The 17,630-nt window shown below is 36.4% G+C and overlaps 1 non-coding gene across 1 annotated transcript; it reads right to left on the bottom strand.

Annotated features, from left to right (window-relative positions):
- Window positions 1–15,160: 15,160 nt before the first annotated feature.
- LOC141722739 (small nucleolar RNA R71) lies at window positions 15,161–15,264 on the bottom strand. The gene has a single exon (XR_012575743.1). It is a non-coding gene; the product is annotated as a small nucleolar RNA R71 (small nucleolar RNA).
- Window positions 15,265–17,630: the final 2,366 nt, after the last annotated feature.

Raw genomic sequence — 17,630 nt, forward strand, 5'->3', positions numbered from 1 at the left:
GTCGTGATCAGTGGTCATTAGGACTCGATGTTAATTTGTTTAGTTTATGTACTTGCCATCAGTGGTCATTAGGACTCATTGATTAAGACTTGTTACTTATTGTTTCCGGTTGTGCTTCAGGTACTCTAGCGAGCGTTTATGCAAACATGTTCTCACACTCGCAAGAGGACTCTAGATACGGCTGAGGAGACAGATTCAGTTCTTGATATTTTGGAAAAGTTAGATTTTAAAGATTCGGATAAAGAGAGTGAAAAGAAAGACCCGATAATCATGGCTAATCGTATAGTTCCAGCTGATCCAACTCTTATGGACTTTTCTCGGCCTAAAATTGATGACATTCAGTCAAGCATCATTCATCCGGCTATTCAGGCCAACACTTTTGAAATCAAGCCGGGCACTGTAACACCCCCAGATCCGGGGTCGGGGATCCGGGTCGTCACGGTCTTTCTTTCCACAATATCACTTCACTTAATTAATAATAAATAATCTTATGCTGTGACCCCACACTAACACACACCACAACCCGTTATAGTCTCAGAGATGAAATTTAAATAAGTACAAGTCTTTGAATCCACAATTTAAAAGTTATTACAACCCAAAATGATTACTTGATAAATTTACAGTTAATTGCCATTATCTGCCACAAGTTATAATTATACATAATTGATTCTCAAAAGTAGATGGTCTGATCTACAATAGATCTACCTCTGCAGCTATAGCAGCTACAACATCAACGGGAAGACGCGGGACGCTTCCCACGCGCTTGCGCTGGGTCTGCTGGAGTCTGGCCATCTTTCCTAACTGTTGTTGTGTGATGAAGAAATAAAGAAAGGGTGAGCAGCAAGCCCACCAAAATAATATGTATAATGATTTATAATATATGAGCCTACTCATAATACTTATGAAAGTCTTGGTCAAAAGAAATGAACCAAGTTTGATATCTTAATGCGATGAAGTCGCAAAATATTCAGTATATATACATATATACTTTTCAAAATATTGGAAGTCCTCTTCCATGCATAATATACACAAAGTCCCAGTGTATAACTGTATAAAAAAAATATCGTTGCAAGGTGATCTCATATATCTAACCTTGTCTCAACGTTTTTATGAAAATCTTTGTCATTCATAAGACAATTATTAATCAGATATAAGTTTAAAATATGAGGTTACCAAATACCCCAATATACTTATATCTTTCCCAATACTACTTGAACTACCACCGTTCAAGTTATAATCAGTTTCAAAAGTTCATCACATAGATGAGACTATAAGGCAAGATTTGAATAGATTAAATCTTTAAAATATTATCAAAATAAAATGAAGTTACGAGATACTTCATTTGATGTAAACATCATTTTGAAAACTTGACCCTGCCAACACTCAACAATCGCCCAACCGTAGCCTTTCTATCGAAGTGCTCTGGGTAGTGTTGCAGAAATTATCCAATTGGATGATGAACTCATTACGGGAGTTTGCCGCGCCAGGAAGACCACTTACGATGATCAGTCGTAGTAGTACAACCCCACCATTTTCTACATGTAGAGGAGAACCTGTCGGATTTACTTGTCAACCGAACACTGAACTCCTAAGGAATGGACCGCCTTAGCGGAACTTCCAGGCCATTTGGGCCAATATAATAAGGCTGGGCCGGCGCTACTCGGCCACTTACGCCACTCCTAGTTCAGATGAAATCCATGACTCTGAAACGTAAAGCTTGTCCCCACTTTCCCCAAGTAGAAACTTGTTGATACAGCTCCACCAAGAAGTCATATCTATTTGGAAAGGAGAACTCACCGATATTTCCCAGGCGATGCCTGTTAATGGATTAACTTGTTCCAAGAATTTTACTTCCCGAATATTGGGTAAGTAATCAATTCATTTATCAAAACAGCAACCTTGTTGCGAATATAAAACACACCACAGAGCCGGATCCCTCAGGTTTTGAGCGAGTATTTAAATCCCCTTCGAAAGGAGGATCTTAAAAAAAATGAGTTTTGGGATCCGCTCTAACTTTTAAAAAATCATTTTGAAGACTCGCAAAACATTTTTAAGAATGTTTGGAGTGAAGCTGATTTAATGAAGTAAATCAGTCCCCAGAATATTTAGAAAATGTCTGAATATTATTATTTAAATAATATTCCCATAAAGAATAATCTTTATAAAAATAATTGAAGTAGAAGTATTAAAACTTATACTTGAAACGAGTATTAAATAACCAAAGATATACTTATATGAAAGTACTATCTTTATTTGAATAATCGAAAATAAGTTTGATTATTGACACCTTATTCTTTAATAAAATAAAGAATATAACTCAGCAAATAATCGGAGTCATAGATCCTCAAATGAATATTCAAATAATATTCATTAAATAATATAAACTGAGTCATAAGCCCTCGAATGAATATTCAAATAATATTCAATAAATAATATAAAAGAGTCATAAGCCCTCGAATGAATATTCAAATAATATTCAGATAAATAAATAAAAGGGTCATAAGCCCTCGAATGAATATTCAAATAATATTCAGATAAATAAATAAAAGGGTCATAAGCCCTCGAATGAATATTCAAATAATATTCAGATAAATAAATAAAAGGAGTCATAAGTCCCCGAATGAATATTCAAAATAATATTCATTAATAAAATAAAAGGAGTCATAAGTCCTCGAATGAATATTCAAAATAATATTCATAATAAAATAAAGTTAAAGTTATCGAATAAACCTTATTCGATTAATAGTTTTGAAAACTATGACCATATATATATATATAAGTATATATATATATAAGTATATATATATATATATATTTATATCCATATATACAAAATCTACTCGGGATCCTCGACTCCCGGTTTTAGAAAATATTTTCACCTTTGGGTCCCTGTACTAAGGGTATATGCAAATTACCGCTATCCTCTAGCATAGGTATTATCAACTGAATCAACAGATATATATGGAAAGAATGCGAAACAGGCATGCATATATATACCATAGCAGCATGCTTCAATATATTGCATCATTTGCTAATTAACCAACATGCATCTATCGCAAGATAATGCAAATACATATATTCATCACAACAACAGTTATAACGGGTAGAAAACTTGCCTGAGCGACTGGGGTTACGAATGGCTCGGGACGAGTCTGGTAACCTATAAACAACAAGTAAGTTGGAATTAAACCAAAGTCACTTGTAAATCTATACTTTAACTAACTTAGACTCTAACGCTTGTTTTGCGCTTGCTGGTTCTCTTAAGTCACTCGAGTACCCTCGGCTCCACCATTTTTAATAATTTAACCTTTATGAGTTTTAAGGCAATTCCTTCGCGAGTGTCTTACCAACTGCCTAACACACTTACCATAAATGTTTCATGCATTAATTAACCCTTATTGGTCTTTAAACTATGTTTCAAAGTAAGGCGAGGGAAAAAGTTTCGTTCGCGAAACGCCGTTACTTGAAACGGTCGTTTCTCCTAAACCGTGCATCGGAATCGAACGAACTACATATCAAAACGAAGCTCGTAACATGAGCTATCTAAAAATGGCAGTGGTCATAATCTAGCAGGGGGTTCTCGGGTCCTAATGTTATGCACAAAAACAGTCCAAAGAAAATCGGACGTTACGACGACTATGTTTACGCGATTACCAATGTTTAAACTACTCCAATTAACCACCAACCAACTCATAACCATCAATACAACAAAACTTCACCTAAACCATACCACATCAGTCCATAATCTCCAAGGTTTTCAACTCAAACAACCACAATCACGACCTATGAACTATAATCAAGCTTCAATTACCAAAAACACTTCCAAATCAAACCAAACTACTAATAATCACAATCCATGCTTCTCATTTCACAACACCAACCATTAAACTTACTAACAAATAAAGTAAAGGCTAGGGTTTGAAGTTTATACCTTCCTTGGGAGGTGTTAAGTTGCTAGGAAGCCTTAGGGAGCCTCCTACAAGCTTGATCTTTCCAAAGAAATCAAGAACACAAAGTTAGGCTTTGAAGTTTCTAAAAGTCCAATTTAAAGAACTGTAAAAATGAGGGTCTTACCATGATTATTTGGACGAGACTTGTGAACAAGAGTTGTAGGCCATCTCAATACCTTTCCAATGAGCTATAGAACACAATATTTGAGTGAGAAATGAAGGAGATACAACAGTTTTAGTGTTCTGGTTCTGTTTTGGCCGAGAGCATGAAGAACAATGCCTTGGTTTCTTTTTGATTTTGATGAAAAATGATTTGCTTGGCTTGGTTGGTTTGATTTTTGTGTTTGTTTTAGTAAATTACCTAGTTGCCCTTGATTTTGTGTGGTTAAAAAGCCACCACATCTCCTTCCTTCCCATGTCATGCTTGTGTCATCCTCATGATGTCATCCTCCCCTCCTTGTCCTCTTCTCATTGGTTGGGTGACATCATCCTCTCTAATCCCTTTGATTAACTTCCTAATTGTTTGCCTAATGACCGCTGATCTGTTATACGGTTCGCTTAACTTTCGTTTTCGTTTATCGTTTGAAGGATCATACCCGGGATCTTATTACTTAGGTTCCCTTAACCTTTCTCAATATATTATATTCCTTTTATGATCCTCTTCTATAATCCTTTAATTTAAATCCTTTTTATCCTGTTACCTTTTTCTCAAATCTTTCCGTATCTAGTGTATTTCCGGGAAAAATCAAAATGTTCGGATTTGGATTCTGACGATCTTTACATACACTTATATCCCATATAAAGTACTAATAAAATCTCAGAATATCCATATCAGAACCCCTACATAGTGTGGCATGAAAAGTTTTCTCGTTCAGCAAAAACACTATTCATAAGGGTTTCAAAATTTCTCAAAAATTGGGGTTATTACAGTCTCCCCTCCTTAAAAAGATTCCGTCCCGGAATCAGATAGAAAACAAATGGGGATACTTTCTTAGCATTACACTTTCTAACTCTCGAGTCAATTTTCCCACATTGTGGTTCTACCACCAAACTCTGCCTAGTTTGATAACCCTTCTCCTAAGCACTCGTTCCTTCTTAATCTATACCCTTCCTGGTTGGTCCATATAGGTTACGTCTGGTTGCATGTCTATGCGCTCATATGTCCCTATTTGTCTGGCATCCGAATTACACTTCCTTAACATTGATACGTGAAACACGTTACGACCTGCTACATGTTCGGGGTTAGGGCTAGCTCATATGCTAACTTCCCAACGTCTTAATATATCCAAGGGTCCAACAAATTGTAGACTTAGCTTTCCTTTCTTTCCGAACCTCATCAATCCTTTCCAAGGGATACCTATAACATTACTAGGTCCCCTATTTCATACTCTTTATCCTTTCGTGTCAAATCAACATACTTATCATGTCCATCTTGGGCTACTACCAGCCGTCCTCTGATTAGATCTATCATATCCTTGGTCCTTTGGACTACTGCGGGTCCGAGCATCTTGCGCTCTACAACTTAATCCTAACATAAGGGAGATCGACATTGTCTTCCCTCAAGGATCTCATAAGGCGACATCTCGATAATGACATATGATCTATTGTCGTAGGATAACTCAATCCGAATTAAGTGATCATTCCAAATTCTTTTAAGTCTATTGCACAGACTCTCATTATCGCTTTTAGCATTAGAGCTTCTGCTTCTCAATACCCATTCTTTTCCAGTTCGTAATCGCTACTACCTTCCATTCCTAATATTATACTGGTTATACTTTTGCTCGTTAGCGTCCTATAACCTTTTAGTAACCACGTCAACCTTAGTATCATGAATGTGTTCCCATTCCGCATACTACCACCACTTTATTACTCCTTTTTCAGTTGTTTCTATTTTCCAAAATTTGATCAATCAAATAGAAGTAAAGGAATTTGTTGAGAGATCACTATGATCATGAACACTTGTTATATCGCATAGTTAGTACAGAAGGTGGCCAGCCTTTAGTACTTGACAAGCAATTAAACAATAGCTGGTATCCTACTCGGCTTCTATCACACAGATAGATAGTCATTCGACAATACCTCCCCTTTTTGGAAGAGTTGTTCTTCTCAGCTTACATGAAATGAAAAGAAGAGAAAAGAACGAACTGAAGAGAATTGTATATATGAAAAAAATATACTGCCACAAAATATCTGGCTTGGAACCTACCTCTGAACTATAGAGGTTTGTCATAGGAGAACAAAACATAAACGTATTTATATCAGCATCAAGTATTATAGCATCGCATTTCACGTGCCTAAATATTTTTTTTTTTGCTAATCCGTCCATCATTCTATGGACCCATGCTCTTCCTCGAGCATATACACAATCACCTTTGAAACTCCCTCGACATCGAAAATCGAACTTGGGATCTCATTCTATATATCACCGTTACTAGGATTCTATGCTCGCACCGCAACCTTCCTCGTATAATAATACGACTCTCTATTGATAAGAAAGAATAATTATTCACTAGGTAGATACTCTACTTAATTAGTCTATCAATGATAACTTATACACTACCACGACCCGATTAGGGGTACTCAATCTCGACACCCATTCCAATACAACTCTCATGGTTGTAATCAGCTCACTACTCGCAGAATCATTGCTGCCTTACTATGGTCCACCACTGACCCACTGTAGTCATTCATTTTCCATGAAGTCTTAATAGCTAACCATACGGAGTCCATACATGTCGTATCAAATCCTTCTAAGGAGGTAACATAATCACCATTCATGATTCATGGAGTACACTCCTGATTCTGACATACATACATGACATGAAGCAGATAAAATTGCAGAAGAGTTTCAATCAAAGCAACGATAGCAGGTTAATACCATTCTTAATCATATGCCTTAAATAGAAGAATTAACTCAAGGGTTCATCTAGTCCTTTTTGAAACATGGTCGTGGATTATTCTCAAGATAGGACCTTCTAAGATAGATAGCCCGCTCATGGCGATTACACGAATTAAACCTTTACCAACTACTATTACGGTTGGGTATTGCACAGTCATCAGAAGGAATGTCAATCTTCCAAACCATAATTCAACCTTCACATTTTTAACCATCATCACTGTATTCTTTTGACACACGCGCCTATAATTATCCACTTACCTTTAAAGTGTCGGCCACCTCTTTGGCCTTTCCTGATAGTAAAATTTCCTTACAGTCAATGTCATTTTAACCACCTCCAAATAAATTTTCCACCTTATTTCCGATCACTGCTTGAGTGAAGATGTTTTCCTTAAAATCAGATAAGAAAAATATCACCATTTTTTTTATAAGTTATTGCCTCAGTCTTTAGAGGTTAATCACTGTCATGACTGACTCTCAATCATACTTAGAATATCTTTTATCTTAAGTCCTAATTGCCCTGAACAATTTCGACCATTACTGGTTCGATCCATACCTTCTCGTGGTTTAACACATGCCTCACTTGGCATCAATATAATTACGTCATATTTCCATTATCAACATTTCTATTCTTGAAAATTTTGAATATTACCTTTCTCCTTGTAAAACCTCTAGGGTTATCCTTGAATCGTTCCTCCTGTATTCCTTAGATACAGGGCATATCAAAATACCGTTTACTAATATCAGAATCATTGTCTATATACTTCTGAAAATTTCTCCACTGATACTTAAAGGTTGTTGTTACCTTAACCCTTTCCAATTCATACTGTCAAAACTCATACTATCCCTATTAAGGGTGAAATGCCAACCTTTATGCATTCCCCTAGGATTCGTTTTAAGTTACCGATGTTCTATCCTTAATTCCACCTTTAAAAAGGTACATGCCTTCTTCCATGGATAAATCAAGTCATATATCCCTGATAAGGGTGTCTTATTCAATCATTCCCACCTCGATAGTCTATACCTAACTTCATAATAGCATCCTTATTCAAATTGAGGTCAATCCATATGGCCTCCAAAAGATAACAATGGTCATCCGCTTTTCTTTCCTGATTTGGTAATGATAACATGGATGTTCTGGAAGATATTGGTCATGTTCAACATGAACTTCTTCTTAATAATTCCTTATGTACTTTTGTTGTTTATCTCAACAGTCACCTCAATGTTGGGATATCTTTCATACCTGGCGTCTCCCTTTCTGGGTATCATGCCACCGGTCTTACACTTCCCATTCTTGAAGGTCACTTCCTTCATCCAAATTTTCTTAATTTCTTACTTCCTTGTCTCCTTAGTCTATCCGCGTCTTATTATTTACCCTTCGAATTATCTCAAGGTTTCATTGAATCTTCCCAACTTACAGGGGATAAAATATATGTATCTCTTATACCTTCAACCATCAATTTAACTCATGGTGAATCACTCTCATCCGGACGATTACCTACTTTTCTATTTCTATTTCTACGAGTCTTTAGGGTTTCCTCATACCCAACTCCCTTATCATTCCTCAAACTCTCTTGCCTTTATATTCCTTTCTCTTATCGTTATTTCATGAACCAACACAACATAAGCATTGATTTCAAACATCCCGTCATTCTGGATTCGTGTCTTCAGAACGAATCTTGATAACTTTTACAACTTAGATTCATAATTCATCATACTCGTCTGCCTTTGTTCTGGCTCTTAAGCTTTTACACTATCTCCATAACCTTGGGAAGTACTTTCCTGAAAACAATTGACTGAACTTAAATCAGTTTATTATAATCTCTTGCTCCGTGCCTTCCTTGGCCTTTCACCAGCGGGTGGTCTCTCTCTTAGGAGGGTAAGTGACAAAACAGTCTTTTGTGGTTCGTCAATCATTTAGAATCTCAAATGATTCATCTATTTCCTTTAGCCAGGCTCTTGCCTCGACTGGGTCAGCTTGTTCCTTGGAACTCTGAGAGCTTAGCGACTTAAAGGTCATGAAAGAATTTCCCACCGCACTGTCTCCTCAGGGTGGTGGTTGGGGATAATAGTCTAAGTTCTCTTTAGACAGGTCCATGAATTGCCGTATAGGGGTACCATCTCGGGTCTCCTGTCCTTACTCGACTTTTGTTTCCTCAGTCTAAATATTACTTCCTAGTCCCCATAATTGGGGTCATCTTACATAATTTAAATCCTCATTTTCCACTTCATCATGTTATGGGTTCCTTTTGTCTTGGTGGCAACCTCCCTGACTATCACGTTCAGGGTTTGCTCTAACTCTTATTCCTCAAACTAGCTTTCATCTAAGATTTCATCTTTAAGCTCTTAAACCTTTGGAACCCAAATTCTATAGGAATACCTCATTATTCCCTTATCATCACTCTCGGTATTAATCTCATACCTATTTGTTGGCTCTCTGCCTTCATTCATCACTTTTACTGGCACAATATGTTCTTTTCCAATACTTCGGGCTGTATTGCTATCTCAAACAGCTTTTCGGTACCGGCTCCGGTTACCTTCACTACTAGTTCCATTTTCTCAAAATCTCTTATAAACTCTCCAAAAGACATTATCATCTTGAGTCTCTCCTTTTTACTAAGGGCATCAGCAACCATATTGGCTTTCCCCGAATGATAAAGAATCTCCCAATCATAATTCTTGATTAGCTCTAACCGCCTCCTCTGGCGTATGTTGAGCTCTTTCTACGTAAGAATGTACTAGAGCTCCTATGGTTTGTGAATCTCACACTTCTCTCCATACAAGTAGTGCCTCAAATCTTTAGGGCAAAACTATTGCCACGAGCCCAAGCTCATGGGTGGGGATATCGAATTTTAAATTCCCTTAATTGTCTTGACGCAGACGTGATTATCTTGCTGTGCTATATAAGAAGCACCCTAATTCCTTATGCGAAGCGTCACTTACAAATCACAAAATCTCATTTTCCATCCGGCAACGCCAACATAGGGAACGTCACCAACCTTTGCTTCGGTTCTTGAAAGCTGTTCTCGTATTTCTCTGTCCATTCGAACTTCTCAGTCTTACGAGTAAGTCGCGTTAAAGGGGCTACTATCTTTACAACTTGAACGAACCTCCGGTAGTGACCGGCCAATCCTACCTCTGGTAGTCGACCAAACCATGGTCATCAATTCATCAGTGGTCCTTTATCCAATCCTGTCAGGATCCTCCATGGGATCTTCCTCAACAACTATCCCTTCTAGGACAACATCCTCAACCGCTAAATCCTCAATATCAACATCATCCGGTCCTGCATTAGGACACTCTATCGGATCCACAATCCGATCTCCAATTAGTAATAAAATATCATCGCGATGTTGCTCCTCAACCTCAGGGTTCGGAGTCCCGCTACCATATACGATAACGAACTTCGCTCCTATCACGATATTTATAAGGGTTCCCATAAGGGTTTTAACTGTCAGTGCTACGTTAGGTAGCCCGACTATGAACTTGGAAAGAGTTCTTATTATCTTAGTTAACTTATTATCTTAACGTCCCATCATCTCTGAGGTTTATAACGCTTAGCTCTGATACCATTTCTGTAACACCCCCAGATCCGGGGTCGGGGATCCGGGTCGTCACGGTCTTTCTTTCCACAATATCACTTCACTTAATTAATAATAAATAACCTTATGCTGTGACCCCACACTAACACACACCACAACCCGTTATAGTCTCAGAGATGAAATTTAAATAAGTACAAGTCTTTGAATCCACAATTTAAAAGTTATTACAACCCAAAATGATTACTTGATAAATTTACAGTTAATTGCCATTATCTGCCACAAGTTATAATTATACATAATTGATTCTCAAAAGTAGATGGTCTGATCTACAATAGATCTACCTCTGCAGCTATAGCAGCTACAACATCAACGGGAAGACGCGGGACGCTTCCCACGCGCTTGCGCTGGGTCTGCTGGAGTCTGGCCATCTTTCCTAACTGTTGTTGTGTGATGAAGAAATAAAGAAAGGGTGAGCAGCAAGCCCACCAAAATAATATGTATAATGATTTACAATATATGAGCCTACTCATAATACTTATGAAAGTCTTGGTCAAAAGAAATGAACCAAGTTTGATATCTTAATGCGATGAAGTCGCAAAATATTCAGTATATATACATATATACTTTTCAAAATATTGGAAGTCCTCTTCCATGCATAATATACACAAAGTCCCAGTGTATAACTGTATAAAAAAAATATCGTTGCAAGGTGATCTCATATATCTAACCTTGTCTCAACGTTTTTATGAAAATCTTTGTCATTCATAAGACAATTATTAATCAGATATAAGTTTAAAATATGAGGTTACCAAATACCCCAATATACTTATATCTTTCCCAATACTACTTGAACTACCACCGTTCAAGTTATAATAAGTTTCAAAAGTTCATCACATAGATGAGACTATAAGGCAAGATTTGAATAGATTAAATCTTTAAAATATTATCAAAATAAAATAAAGTTACGAGATACTTCATTTGATGTAAACATCATTTTGAAAACTTGACCCTGCCAACACTCAACAATCGCCCAACCGTAGCCTTTTTATCGAAGTGCTCTGGGTAGTGTTGCAGAAATTATCCAATTGGATGATGAACTCATTACGGGAGTTTGCCGCGCCAGGAAGACCACTTACGATGATCAGTCGTAGTAGTACAACCCCACCATTTTCTACATGTAGAGGAGAACCTGTCGGATTTACTTGTCAACCGAACACTGAACTCCTAAGGAATGGACCGCCTTAGCGGAACTTCCAGGCCATTTGGGCCAATATAATAAGCCTGGGCCGGCGCTACTCGGCCACTTACGCCACTCCTAGTTCAGATGAAATCCATGACTCTGAAACGTAAAGCTTGTCCCCACTTTCCCCAAGTAGAAACTTGTTGATACGGCTCCACCAAGAAGTCGTATCTATTTGGAAAGGAGAACTCACCGATATTTTCCAGGCGATGCCTGTTAATGGATTAACTTGTTCCAAGAATTTTACTTCCCGAGTATTGGGTAAGTAATCAATTCATTTATCAAAACAGCAACCTTGTTGCGAATATAAAACACACCACAGAGCCGGATCCCTCAGGTTTTGAGCGAGTATTTAAATCCCCTTCGAAAGGAGGATCTTAAAAAAAATGAGTTTTGGGATCCGCTCTAACTTTTAAAAAATCATTTTGAAGACTCGCAAAACATTTTTAAGAATGTTTGGAGTGAAGCTGATTTAATGAAGTAAATCAGTCCCCAGAATATTTAGAAAATGTCTGAATATTATTATTTAAATAATATTCCCATAAAGAATAATCTTTATAAAAATAATTGAAGTAGAAGTATTAAAACTTATACTTGAAACGAGTATTAAATAACCAAAGATATACTTATATGAAAGTACTATCTTTATTTGAATAATCGAAAATAAGTTTGATTATTGACACCTTATTCTTTAATAAAATAAAGAATATAACTCAGCAAATAATCGGAGTCATAGATCCTCAAATGAATATTCAAATAATATTCATTAAATAATATAAACTGAGTCATAAGCCCTCGAATGAATATTCAAATAATATTCAATAAATAATATAAAAGAGTCATAAGCCCTTGAATGAATATTCAAATAATATTCAGATAAATAAATAAAAGGGTCATAAGCCCTCGAATGAATATTCAAATAATATTCAGATAAATAAATAAAAGGGTCATAAGCCCTCGAATGAATATTCAAATAATATTCAGATAAATAAATAAAAGGAGTCATAAGTCCCCGAATGAATATTCAAAATAATATTCATTAATAAAATAAAAGGAGTCATAAGTCCTCGAATGAATATTCAAAATAATATTCATAATAAAATAAAGTTAAAGTTATCGAATAAACCTTATTCGATTAATAGTTTTGAAAACTATGACCATATATATATATATAAGTATATATATATATATATATTTATATCCATATATACAAAATCTACTCGGGATCCTCGACTCCCGGTTTTAGAAAATATTTTCACCTTTGGGTCCCTGTACTAAGGGTATATGCAAATTACCGCTATCCTCTAGCATAGGTATTATCAACTGAATCAACAGATATATATGGAAAGAATGCGAAACAGGCATGCATATATATACCATAGCAGCATGCTTCAATATATTGCATCATTTGCTAATTAACCAACATGCATCTATCGCAAGATAATGCAAATACATATATTCATCACAACAACAGTTATAACGGGTAGAAAACTTGCCTGAGCGACTGGGGTTACGAATGGCTCGGGACGAGTCTGGTAACCTATAAACAACAAGTAAGTTGGAATTAAACCAAAGTCACTTGTAAATCTATACTTTAACTAACTTAGACTCTAACGCTTGTTTTGCGCTTGCTGGTTCTCTTAAGTCACTCGAGTACCCTCGGCTCCACCATTTTTAATAATTTAACCTTTACGAGTTTTAAGGCAATTCCTTCGCGAGTGTCTTACCAACTGCCTAACACACTTACCATAAATGTTTCATGCATTAATTAACCCTTATTGGTCTTTAAACTATGTTTCAAAGTAAGGCGAGGGAAAAAGTTTCGTTCGCGAAACGCCGTTACTTGAAACGGTCGTTTCTCCTAAACCGTGCATCGGAATCGAACGAACTACATATCAAAACGAAGCTCGTAACATGAGCTATCTAAAAATGGCAGTGGTCATAATCTAGCAGGGGGTTCTCGGGTCCTAATGTTATGCACAAAAACAGTCCAAAGAAAATCGGACGTTACGACGACTATGTTTACGCGATTACCAATGTTTAAACTACTCCAATTAACCACCAACCAACTCATAACCATCAATACAACAAAACTTCACCTAAACCATACCACATCAGTCCATAATCTCCAAGGTTTTCAACTCAAACAACCACAATCACGACCTATGAACTATAATCAAGCTTCAATTACCAAAAACACTTCCAAATCAAACCAAACTACTAATAATCACAATCCATGCTTCTCATTTCACAACACCAACCATTAAACTTACTAACAAATAAAGTAAAGGCTAGGGTTTGAAGTTTATACCTTCCTTGGGAGGTGTTAAGTTGCTAGGAAGCCTTAGGGAGCCTCCTACAAGCTTGATCTTTCCAAAGAAATCAAGAACACAAAGTTAGGCTTTGAAGTTTCTAAAAGTCCAATTTAAAGAACTGTAAAAATGAGGGTCTTACCATGATTATTTGGACGAGACTTGTGAACAAGAGTTGTAGGCCATCTCAATACCTTTCCAATGAGCTATAGAACACAATATTTGAGTGAGAAATGAAGGAGATACAACAGTTTTAGTGTTCTGGTTCTGTTTTGGCCGAGAGCATGAAGAACAATGCCTTGGTTTCTTTTTGATTTTGATGAAAAATGATTTGCTTGGCTTGGTTGGTTTGATTTTTGTGTTTGTTTTAGTAAATTACCTAGTTGCCCTTGATTTTGTGTGGTTAAAAAGCCACCACATCTCCTTCCTTCCCATGTCATGCTTGTGTCATCCTCATGATGTCATCCTCCCCTCCTTGTCCTCTTCTCATTGGTTGGGTGACATCATCCTCTCTAATCCCTTTGATTAACTTCCTAATTGTTTGCCTAATGACCGCTGATCTGTTATACGGTTCGCTTAACTTTCGTTTTCGTTTATCGTTTGAAGGATCATACCCGGGATCTTATTACTTAGGTTCCCTTAACCTTTCTCAATATATTATATTCCTTTTATGATCCTCTTCTATAATCCTTTAATTTAAATCCTTTTTATCCTGTTACCTTTTTCTCAAATCTTTCCGTATCTAGTGTATTTCCGGGAAAAATCAAAATGTTCGGATTTGGATTCTGACGATCTTTACATACACTTATATCCCATATAAAGTACTAATAAAATCTCAGAATATCCATATCAGAACCCCTACATAGTGTGGCATGAAAAGTTTTCTCGTTCAGCAAAAACACTATTCATAAGGGTTTCAAAATTTCTCAAAAATTGGGGTTATTACAGGCACTATTCAGATGGTGCAAAATTCTGTTTCTTTCGGAGGTGCCGTGACTGAAGATCCTAACATGCATATCAGGAATTTCATCGAGATCTGCAGTACTTTCAATTATAATGGTGTTACTGATGAGGCTATCAAACTGAGGCTTTTCTCATTCTCTTTGAGGGATAAAGCTAAGGACTGGTTACATTCTCTACCAGCTGGGTCCATCACTACTTGGGAAGATCTTGCGTAAAAGTTTCTGGTGAAGTTCAATCCAATGGCCAAGACTGCATCTATGAGGAGTGCTCTTTCTTAGTTTGCGCAGCAACCAACAGAATCTATGTGCGAAGCTTGGGAGCGCTATAAGGAGATATTGAGAAAGTGTCCACATCATGGTATGCCTGATTGGATGGTGATCACTGGGTTTTATAATGGTTTGGGGGCCCAATCTCGGCCCATGCTCGATGCAGCTGCTGGAGGCGCCTTGTGGGCCAAAAGCTATACTGAGGCCTATAATCTCATTGAAACTATGGCTGCAAATGAGCATCAAAACCCTGAAAGAGATATGTCCTAAGTCTAATCATGTATGAGGATTTAGGAATAACTTTTATGTAATCTGTTTTGATTTCATTGATATTAATAAAAGACTTGTTTTGTTTTTATTGCGGGCTCTATCTATTTAAATGTTTAAATAAGATATACCACAGTTTAGAGTAAAGCTTTTTATGGATTGTGATGAGATCATAATAATGAGACCTAAAAGATGATAACTCTAAACTTAAATAGGTTCTGGTCGTAGGATTACTAACTGGTAATTAATAATCTGCAAAGATCGGTACATACTATGCTTGCTTCATTATGAAGGATGTCTGTTCTCATAGACATTTGTGTGGTGACACTATAGCTAGTATGTAGGTGCTTATTATAGAATAAGTTCACTGAACATGACTCACACAGCTGAACAACTGATGGAGTTCACTCACGTGTCAGCAGTTGTTCACATAGTGATAGTTGTACAAGTATCCTTAGACTTGAGGTCATCATAGTCATCTTGTGTACACTAAACTATGCTTTGGTTTAGTTCTTAGTCTCAAGGGACAATTATAAGGGCTCTACTGGGTATAGGAATTTGTACACGAAGATAGTGTATGATCAATAAAGGATCTACCCCTTCCAGTGTAGGAAGAGAATGTTCAATGCTGATCCACTTATGTTAGTTCAGGAATCTCTGACCAGAGTGAATGAAATTAGAAAGGAGTTTTTAATTTACATTAAATAGAACTAAGCATAGTGAATGGGAAAGCAAGTGATTAAATAAGATAGGCTTGACACAAGTTCCATGCCTTGTATTTAATCGTGACATTGCAGGGTAGAAGGAATTAATTGTACGGTAACTACTCACTGAATAGGTTCTTGGTATTCTAAGCAGTGAATTCGTATTATCCGGATAGTCGCGATATACTGAGAAGTATCCCTCACGATGTAGAATAAATATGATTAATTAATTAATCATATTTAATGAATTAAAGAATTTATATAAATAATGATAAAATAGTTTTATTATTATTTATTTCTACTACCGGCTTAATATTGAACCTACAGGGTCACACCATAAAAGAGAATGATTTAATGGTGGAGAAATTAATTAATAATGGCTGATAATTATTTATTTATGAAATAAATAATTAATTGGCAAATTTAATAATTGATTAAATGAGATTTAATTGATTATAAATTAATTAAGAAAAAGTTCTTAATATTATTAATTAAGAATTTAATTTTTGGAAATTAAATCAAGTGAGAGAATTATTTCTAAAGTGTTTAGAAAAATGATTAATAATTAAAAGGTGTTTTAATTATTAGTGAGAATAATAAAGGGTTAATAATAATAATATTTTATGGGAAAATTTTCAGCTAAAATTTTTGCCTATAAATATACTATTATAGACCCTATTTTTGCCTCAACCAAAAAGATTTATAAAACCCTAATTCTCTCCATCTCCTCCTCCTTCATTATATCGTTTTCTTGGTGTATACCGGTGGAGTGCTTCACACTTGAGGAGCAGCTGCTAATGATCTCCGTTCATCATTTTTGGATCGCCATTAAAGACCTCCATCTTTCCATTAACGTAAAGCTTCTTAAGGTAAACATACTGAACTACGAATTAAATATTATTTTTCGCATGGGTCCTGCAGAGGGTTTCGTTTTTTTTAAGATTTAAATTTACGTTTTCGTTGCATTTATGTGCTAAAAACCCTTCAAACCCAACTCAAAGGATGATGCCTGGGAAGGTAGCAGGTATTCTGGAAGTTGATGCAACTACAGCTATTGCAGCGCAGCTCCAAGCGCTGTCTATGAAGGTCGATTCTTTAGCTAACTATGGAGTCAATCAAATTGCCATTATCTGTGAGCTTTGTGCAGGATCTCATGCTAAGGATCAGTGTTCTCTTGTTAATGAATCTGTTCAGTACGTGAACAATTATCAGCGACCGCAGCAGCCTGTGCCAGCTACTTATCATCCTAATAACAGAAATCATCCCAATTTCAGCTGGGGCAACAATCAGAATGCCGTTCAGCAATCATATCAGCAAGCGGTAAATAAACAGTTTAATCCACCTGAATTCTAGCAACCTTAGCAATATGCTCAAAGGCAATCATATCCTCAATAAGGAGGTGCTGCTCCACCTTCTAGTGCTGATTTCAAGGAGCTAAAGTTGTTGTGCAAAAGTCAGGCTGTTTCTATCAAGACCTTGGAGAATCAAAT

This window comes from Apium graveolens, chromosome 4 (assembly GCF_009905375.1).
Source record: "Apium graveolens cultivar Ventura chromosome 4, ASM990537v1, whole genome shotgun sequence".
In the NCBI taxonomy this organism is placed as follows: Eukaryota; Viridiplantae; Streptophyta; class Magnoliopsida; order Apiales; family Apiaceae; genus Apium; species Apium graveolens.